The sequence below is a fragment of the Anas platyrhynchos genome, chromosome 31, assembly GCF_047663525.1.
Source record: "Anas platyrhynchos isolate ZD024472 breed Pekin duck chromosome 31, IASCAAS_PekinDuck_T2T, whole genome shotgun sequence".
Classification (NCBI taxonomy): domain Eukaryota; kingdom Metazoa; phylum Chordata; class Aves; order Anseriformes; family Anatidae; genus Anas; species Anas platyrhynchos.
In genome coordinates, this window is record NC_092617.1 from 4,037,448 (window position 1) to 4,046,933 (window position 9,486).

Here is a 9,486-nt window from a genome sequence, read left to right on the forward strand (position 1 = left end):
CTGAGACATTCTAAATGAATCTTAGTAGACAACTGGACATCCATGGTTCTCTTGGGTCTTCCGTTGAAAACTCAGGTTGAAAAGTAAAGAAAATATATCTTCAAGTGCCTGTAGCTATATCCATGAGCTTGGCCTCTTTTGGGAAATTGTTCCCTTCCAGCCACGGAAAACTCAATTGACTGACATGAAAAGACCTGCCCAGTCAATAGAGTAGGGCAGAGTCCTACTTTCTGTGCAGAAGATGCACAGGATGCAGAAGGCAAAAAGAATTGCATTGTGTCTGACACTACTCTGGGACGTGTAACCCAGGTCAGGCAACTTTACCTTAGTGCTGACAAGTCCATCCCTAAACCACGCTCCCAAGCTCTACATCTACACCTTGGCTCTCCAGTCGATGACCCAGCTCATGGATGGCAATCAGGGAGTCTCGGCTAGCCTGACGCTGCCTCAGGTGCGCCACCATGGTAGCCATTGGCACCTGCTGTTCTTCAACCCTCAGCAAACCCCCAACAGAAGGATTCTGTGGAAGGCCAAGCAAGGTAGACAACAGTTTCATGTCCTTTGTCTACAAGGCAACTCTGCCAAAGCTCCACCGGTGGTGCCCTCTTGGAACTTTGAAGTTCCCTCTCCTGAAGCAGTCTATGCCGAGGATGCACATAGCATCCGGACCAGTCCCAATGGGATGATTTTGCCATTCCTTCCCAGTTAGACTCACTTCAGCCTCCGGTACAGTTAACTGTTGGGATCCCCCTGTCACACCAGAAATACAAGTGGTTCTACCTCTTTGTAGCTTGATGGCATCAGGGTACTATGTGCACCGGTGTCCAGTAGAGCCCAATACGTTTGTGGAGCTGATGTGCCAGGCCATAAAATATAAATGTCCAGTAAACCCGATTGTCCCTTTCCTCCCCTCCTCCTCCTGACTTGAAGCAGGACTCCTCTAGTCCTGTTCATAGTATTTATTATGGTGTCTGCTAGACAAACCAATGGAAACACGTCCCACCATGGCACTGTCATTCCATTGGGCAAGGGAATGGAGCCGACAGTCATGGGACATATTTGGGTGGGGAGGGTGGGGCCCAGCAGAGACAAGGAGTCAAGGCAGTGGGCTGGGGTGAGGCCAGCAGAAGCAGCCCAAGGGGTGGTGCTGCTAGTGAGGACACGTTTGTGGCAGCAGCCTGAGTGGGAAGCAGCTGTGCGCAGGTGAGGGGAGGCCAGGAAGCGCATGCCAAGAGCGCTCCTGCCAGCAGAGCCAAGGCTGGGACTGAGCTCAAGGGCAGAGGCAGGCCCAGGGCAGGGGGCTGCAAGGGTCATGCTGAGCTCCCTGCCCCTGCAGCAGCCGCCCTGGCCCTCGGCCTCCTCTCCCCTGCCCCTGCAGCTCTGGGCTCCCTTCGCACAGCCCTGGCTCTGCAGCACCAAGCCGTGCTGGGAGCCCTCCCCTGCATGCTGCCACCGCTCCCTGACGCTGTTGTTGCCCTCTGCCGGGCACTGCCCAGCCCAGCCCAGCCCCTGCCCACCTCTCCCCACCTCTCTGTCATCTCTCCAGACCAGCCCAGCCCAGTCACACAGAATCACAGAATTTCTAGGTTGGAAGAGACCTCAAGACCATCGAGTCCAACCTCTGACCTAACACTAACAGTCCCCACTAAACAATATCCCTAAGCTCTACATCTAAACGTCTTTAAAAGACTTCCAGGGATGGTGACTCCACCACTTCCCTGGGCAGCCTGTTCCAATGTCTAACAACCCTTTCGGTAAAGAAGTTCTTCCTAAGATCCAACCTAAAACTCCCCTGGTGCACCTTAAGCCCATTCCCCCTCGTCCTGCAGCAGCCCAGGCTGTGCTGGCCCCAGGGCAGTGCCCACTGCAGGCTGCTGCAGGGCTCTGGGAACGGCCACCACAGCCCCCGCACTGGGACCAGCTCAGGAGATGGAGGTCCATGAAGCTGCAGGAGCCCTGCTCTCTTGCCTGACAGATCCCCAGCACACAGCGCCCGTGCCTCACAGGGCCAGCCCCGCTCCCCAGGCCAGCACAAGGGGCCTGGCCTGACCACAGTGTAGCTCCAGATTCTGGGCCATGAAGCTCCAGATTGCCCCACTTAGTAGTGATGGGAAACCCCAAGGGCCACCAAAGCTGTTCCTAAATGTGACAGCAGGCCTTTTGGTCCTGAGCCCCTTCGCCATTAGGAGAGTGAGATGGGATCGGAGAGCTGTGAATATCTCATGGCTTCTTTATTGCCTTAATCTACACAGGAAGATTGCTAAAAGTAACGTACATGAGTGGGTCAAAGTAAATATCAACACATAGAAGGATGAGAAAAAATTTCCTTAAATCAAAATAATATTATCACATATTAAAAAAAAAAAAAAGAATAAACAATTTCATAAAGTGTTTTGTGACCAATTTGCTCAGTACTGTTAAGATGCTGAGCATATTATTTGTGCTCAAATACTACGTGGGAAAGTAATTTCCTTAATGCATTTTTCAGTTCCTGGTTCCTCATGCTGTAGATGAGGGGGTTCACTGCTGGAGGCACCACCGAGTATAAAAATGACACCACCAGGTCCAGGAATGGGGAAGAGATAGAGTTGGGCTTCAGGTAGGTAAACACGGCAGTGCTGACAAACAGCGAGATGACAGCCAAGTGAGGGAGGCACGTGGAAAAGGCTTTGTGCTCAGAGGGCATCCTCAGCACTGCCCTGAAGATCTGCACATAGGACAACACAATGAAAACAAAACAAGCACAGCCTAAAAATACACTAAACACAAGAGCTCCAACTTCCCTGAGGTAGGCATCTGAGCAGGAGAGCTTGAGGATCTGGGGGATTTCACAGAAGAACTGGTCCACAACATTGCCTCGACAGAGGGGCAGGGAAAATGTAGTGGTAGTCTGCAGGACAGCATTGAGAAAGCCACTGCCCCAGGCAGCTGCTGCCATGGTGGCACAAGCTCTGCTGCCCAGGAGGCTCCCATAGTGCAGGGGCTTGCAGATGGCAACGTAGCGGTCGTAGGCCATGACGGTGAGAAGGGAATACTCTGCTCCAAACAAGAAAGAAAAGAGAAAGAGTTGGGCAGCACAGCTTTGATAGGAGATGGCCCTGGTGTCCCAGAGGGCATTGGCCATGGCTTTGGGCAGAGTGGTGGAGATGCAGCCCAGGTCGAGGAGGGCGAGGTTGAGGAGGAAGAAGTACATGGGGGTGTGCAGGCGGTGGTCGCAGGCTACGGCGCTGAGGATGAGGCCGTTGCCCAGGAGGGCAGCCAGGTAGATGCCCAGGAAGAGCGCGAAGTGCAGGAGCTGCAGCTCGCGCGTGTCTGCGAATGCCAGCAGGAGGAACTCCGTGATGGAGCTGGCGTTGGACATCTGTTATTTCTGCTCATGAGGTCCTGTAGAAGGAAGACAAAGGCAGTGATAATGTACCACAGACATATCAGAGGAAAACACTTCAAATTTTATCATTTAAAATCACCAAAAGATTGCCCATTTCCAGGCAGATATTTTGAAGCTCTCTTTCATTGATTCTGCCTGAGAGTGCCTCTAGGAGCAGGGGACTCCTCTGTGGGCAATGGAAGAATCAGTCCTGCACTACAGCCAGAGGGAGTAGCATGGTAGTTACATGGTAGTAACATGGTAGGAACATGGGGTAGTCTCAGATTAAGGTTACTGCTGATATCAAAGGGATTTCCCCAGTTTTGCTCCTAGTTCACCCAACTGCAGAGCAGAGGTGTGGAGATTTAGGTATGTAATTATTTGTTTTGTGGATTTGGTTCTTGCTGCCCCACCACACCGGAGAACTGTTTCTAAGGCATAAATCCTGGGCATTCTGCTGGACTCCAAGGGAAACCTTGTGGATCCCCAGAGGAAAGACACTGTCCCTTCAGCGCAGAGTGTCAGAGACGACAGCCACTCTCCATTCATCTTCTCAGCTGCCCTATAAGAGCTTCAAGAAAGTTGTATTCAGTTGTTCATTTGAAAAGAACCTGAACACTGCTGAAAGCAGAGGAATCCAGGCTCAAAGTCCACATCTCCAGAACTCTCACCCTATCCCTGTACTCGCCTTTCCCCAAACACCCCGAGGGCACACCAGTGCTTCTGAAACCCTCATCCCCAGCCAGCCTGGGAACAAGACCAGCAGCAGCACGGGCAGCTGGAGAAGCCAGGAGGAATGCCAGCGTGCTGCTGCCAGGGGAGGCAAGGCCAGGGAGGGACAGACGGACACTCAGCAGACCCTCCTGTGCTGCAGCTCTGCCTGCAGACGAGGCAGCTCCTGCTGGGGACACCGGGGGCTTGAGGGCAGAGGCCGTGCTGGTGGGAGAGGAGAGCAGGGGGTGTCCCAGGGAAGGTGCCTGCCCTGCAGGGCGTGACAGGGAGGTGCCTGAGCCCTCCCTCGCACAGCATTTGTGGCAGCAGCTCCCTCTCACCGCCTGCCCAAGTCCCTGCTGCCTTCCTATTTCTCTGCTGCGAGATGGTTCTATGTCCCCACATCTCCTCCCTGTCCATGCTCACAGACCCCATCCATGCTTCCACTGCACTGCAAGATTCGGAAAGCACCGAAACTAAAAAACCTTCCTCTTCAGATTAACCAAGCCTCAGTTTTCTCCTGGAAATGCACTTTATAAATGCCATTGTGTATAGCACATTCTATTCCATATTAAATGTAGAGTAAAAGTCATCCTGACAGATGCTATCAGCCATCAAATGTGCCAGCTGTAGAAGACCCCTCTGGCAACCCCACCTGCATGGCCCTGCTGCCAGAGCCTCACAGTGCCAAGAGCCTGCAGATGTGCCCTGCCACACGCTGCCCTCTGTTGTTGTGCTCCTCAGTGCCTCCAAGCCCTCTCTCCTTCTCTCCTCTCTGTGTGCCAGCTGCGGTCAGAGCCCCCAGCCCTGCTGCGCTGTGCAGAGGAGCTGCTCCTGGGCACAGCTGTCTCTCTGCACCAGGGCCCTCTTGCAATGAGCTTTCTCTGTCCCAGGAGCCCGGCCCAGCTCAGCAGCACAGCACCAGCCCAAGGCACTGCAATCACCCCTCTGGGGGCTTTGCTGATGAGCCCACGAACCTCAGGCACTCAGAGACAATTGAAGACATCTCTCCAGAAGTGCAAGTCAGAGGCAAGTTTCCTGCAGTGTCCCCCTGAGGGCCAGCACTCACACAGCCTCCCTTGGAGCTCGTTAGAGCAGAACACTGGAGGCAGTGAGGACAAGGAGACAAAGGCAATGTGAAGGTGACACTGATGTGTAGGAAAACTGGATGTGTGTCAGCAAGCACAAGGGCCAGGCCTTGACCCTTCGCCCGTAGGAAGGGAGATCCTTTCTCTTCACACCTTGCTCAGGGCTCTTTGTGGGGCAGTAGGAGATGGGGATGTGCATGGACAAGTGAGGAGAATGGTACGACCCCTGCCTGCTTCATGGGTGGGGGCGAGAAGGCAATGAGGCCCCGGTGTTTTAACAATATGTGTCCTCATTGGCATTGGTGGCTTAGAAAGCAGCCATAGACACAGACACCAAGACTTTGGTTCTGTTGGGACTTTCAGCCTTTCCAGTGTTGTTGCTCTTCGCTGAACCTGGCAGCTTCCTAAAGAGCTGCCTTATGAGGAGAATGGTCACCAAGAAGATCTGAGTCATCAGATTTCCTAGGAAATGCCAGACCTCTACCTTTTTCCCGGTTCCTGTAGACCATTTTTTTGTGGTGTCTCACAGACAGATCTGAGCTCAGTTTGATAACTCCGATTTTCTTGGTGGCCATGTCCCTCATCAGGCAGTTCTGTAGGAAGCTGGCCTTGCTCCTGTTGAGCAGGCCCCACTGCTCGTACAGCATCCCTCATGGAGGGTGTTCACAAGTCTATGGAGCTAGATGGGATATAGCCGAGTATACTGAGGGATCTGGTCCAAGTCCTAACCCCAGACACTGCGAGGAGAGATCCTGCACCCCCATGTCTGGCTCGGGGCTTTTCCTGGAGGTCTGAGGAAAGTGGTGGGAAGTGTGATGCCACAAGAAGAACACTGGTATGACCCCTCTCCTGGGTGGAGACACTGTATGAAACACGGGTATGACCACATCTCCTGTGAAGAAAGACTAAGAGAGCTGAGGCTGTTCAGCCTGGAGAAAAGAAGGCTCCGGGGTGACCTCTATGTGGCCTTTCAGTATTAAAAAGGGTGTATAAAAAGATGGAGAGTGACTCTTTGCTCATTCAAGACTAAGGGGAATGGTTTTAAGCTAAAAGAGGGGAGACTTAGATTACAGGTTGGGAGAAAAATTCTTCAATTACAGAATCACACAGAATCACAGAATTTCTAGGTTGGAAGAGACCTCAAGATCATCGAGTCCAACCTCTGACCTAACACTAACAGTCCCCACTAAACCATATCCCTAAGCTCTACATCTAAACGTCTTTTAAAGACTTCCAGGGATGGTGACTCCACCACCTCCCTGGGCAGCCTGTTCCAGTGCCTATCAACCCTTTCAGTAAAGAAGTTCTTCCTAACATCCAACCTAAAGCTCCCCTGGCACAACTTTAGCCCATTTCCCCTCGTCCTGTCACCAGGCACGTGGGAGAACAGGCCAACCCCCACCTCACTACAGCCTCCTTTAAGGTATCTGTAGAGAGCGATAAGGTCGCCCCTGAGCCTCCTCTTCTCCAGGCTGAACAAGCCCAGCTCCTTCAGCCGCTCCTCATAGGACTTGTTCTCCAGGCCCCTCACCAGCTTCGTCGCCCTTCTTTGGACCCTCTCAAACACCTCGATGTCCTTCTTGTAGCGAGGGGCCCAAAACTGAACACAGTACTCGAGGTGCGGCCTCACCAGAGCCGAGTCCAGGGGGACGATCACCTCCCTAGCCCTGCTGGTCACACTGTTTCTGATCTAAGCCAGGATGCCGTTGGCCTTCTTGGCCACCTGAGCACACTGCTGCCTCATATTCAGCCGACTGTCCACCATCACTCCCAGGTCCTTCTCTGCCTGGCAGCTCTCCAACCACTCATCTCCCAGCCTGTAGCTCTGCTTGGGGTTATTGCGCCCCAGGTGCAGGACCCGGCACTTGGCCTTGTTAAACTTCATACAGTTGACCTCAGCCCATTGGTGCAACCTATCCAGATCCTCCTGCAGAGCCTTCCTACCCTCGAGCAGATCGACACACGCACCTAACTTGGTGTCATCTGCAAACTTACTGAGGGTGCACTCAATGCCCTCGTCCAGATCATTGATGAAGATATTAAAGAGGACCGGCCCCAGCACTGAGCCCTGGGGGACGCCACTAGTGACTGGCCTCCAACTGGACTTGACTCCATTTACCACAACTCTTTGGGCCCGGCCATCCAGCCAGTTTCTAACCCAATGAAGCGTGCGCCAGTCCAAGCCAAGAGCAGCCAGTTTCTTGAGGAGAATGCTGTGGGAGACGGTGTCAAAAGCCTTGCTGAAGTCAAGGTAGGCCACATCCACAGCCTTTCCCTCGTCCACCCAGCGCGTCACTTTGTCATAGAAGGAGATCAGCTTCGTCAAGCAGGATCTGCCTTCCATAAACCCATGCTGACTGGGCCTGATCGCCTGCTTGCCCTTCAAGTGCCGCATGATGACTCCCAAGAGGATCTGCTCCATGAGCTTCCCTGGTACTGAGGTCAAACTGTACCAGGGAAGCTCTTCTGTGACTCTGTGCTGCAATTCCATTCAACTGGTTACTCCTATGTTATCCAAACTTTCCTGGAATTCCTGATGCTGCTGTCTTGTCAAAGACAGCATAATCACATGCAAAGTTTGAACTGTCTTCCTGTAGACATGAAGAGCTGACAGAATGGAGCATCAGTGTGGGGCAACCTTGAGAAACTGCAGGATTTTGCCTACAGAAACCTCTTGGCATTTACAAGGAGAAGAGCCCAGTCCTGAAACAGAGGAAGGGGAACCCCACACATCAGGGCAGACTGGGACACTGCTGAGTGAGCAGTGCCCAGGAGGAGGAGTGCCTGGGCACCACGAGGGATGCCATATGAGCAGTGGTGCCTGCTCAGAAGGAACCAGGCCAGGTTCCTACAGAACTGCCTTACAAGGATCAGGACCTCCAAGAAAATCTGAGTTATCATACTCAGCTCAGATAGAACGTGACACTACCCACAGAAGGGTCTGCATCCAGCAGTGGAAGATTTGGAAGTTCAGGAGTTCCTCAGACAGCCTGGTGAGGATAGGAGGAATGGCTGTTGGAAGGTTAAAGTCCCAACAGGACCCAGGTCTTTGGGTCTATGGCTATGGCTGTTGTCTCTGTCACTGAGGCCTATGAGGAGACAGCTGATCGTTAAAACACCAGGGCCTCATTGCCCCCTCGCCCCCACCCATGAACCAGGCAGGGGTCGTACCATTCTCCTGCACTTCGCCATGCACATTCCCATCTTCTACTGCCCCACAACGAACCCTGAGCAAGGTGTGAAGGAAAGGATCTCCCTTCCTAGAGACCAGGGGTCAAGGCCTGGCGCTTGTGCTTGGTGACACACATCCAGTTTTCCTACACCTCAGTGTCACCTTCACATTGCCTTTGTCTCCTTGTCCTCACTGCCTCCAGGGTTCTGCTCTAACGAGCTCCAAGGGAGGCTGTGTCAGTGCTGGCCCTCAGGGGGACACTGCAGGAAACTTGCCTCTGACTTGGCCTTCTGGAGAGATGTCTTCAATTGTCTCTGAGTGCCTGAGGTTCGTGGGCTCATCAGAAAAGCCCCCAGAGGGGTGATTGCAGTGCCTTGGGCTGGTGCTGTGCTGCTGAGCTGGGCCGGGCTTATGAGACAGAGAGAGCTCATGGCAAGAGGGCCCTGGTGCAGAGAGACAGCTGTGCCCAGGAGCAGCTCCTCTGCACAGCGCAGCAGGGCTGAGGGCTCTGACCGCAGCTGGCACACAGAGAGGACAGAAGGAGGGAGGGCTTGGAGGCACTGAGGAGCACAACAACAGAGGGCAGCGTGTGGCAGGACACATCTGCAGGCTCTTGACACCGTGAGGCTCTGGCAGCAGGGCAGTGCAGTTGGGGTTGCCAGAGGGGTCTTCAGCTGGCACAGGGGATGGGGAGCAGGATGTGGCCCTCACTATCCACGAAGAACTGGTTGGTGACCTGCTACGGCACTTGGATGTGCACAAGTCGATGGGGCCGGATGGGATCCACCCAAGGGTACTGAGAGAACTGGCAGAGGAGCTGGCCAAGCCCCTATCCATCATTTATCAGCAGTCCTGGTTATCGGGGGAGGTCCCAGCTGACTGGCAGCTAGGAAATGTGATGCCCATCTACAAGAAGAGCCGGAGGGCTGACCCGGGGAACTACTGGCCTGTCAGTTTGACCTCAGTACCAGGGAAGCTCATGGAGCAGATCCTCTTGGGAGTCATCATGCGGCACTTGAAGGGCAAGCAGGTGATCAGGCCCAGTCAGCATGGGTTTATGGAAGGCAGATCCTGCTTGACGAAGCTGATCTCCTTCTATGACAAAGTGACGCGCTGGGTGGACGAGGGAAAGGCTGTGGATGTGGCCT

At 53.7% G+C, this 9,486-nt stretch overlaps 1 pseudogene; it reads right to left on the reverse strand.

Annotated features, from left to right (window-relative positions):
- Nucleotides 1-2,434: 2,434 nt before the first annotated feature.
- Nucleotides 2,435-5,813, reverse strand: LOC119713337 (olfactory receptor 14C36-like; annotated as a pseudogene).
- Between the last annotated feature and the right edge of the window lie 3,673 nt (nucleotides 5,814-9,486).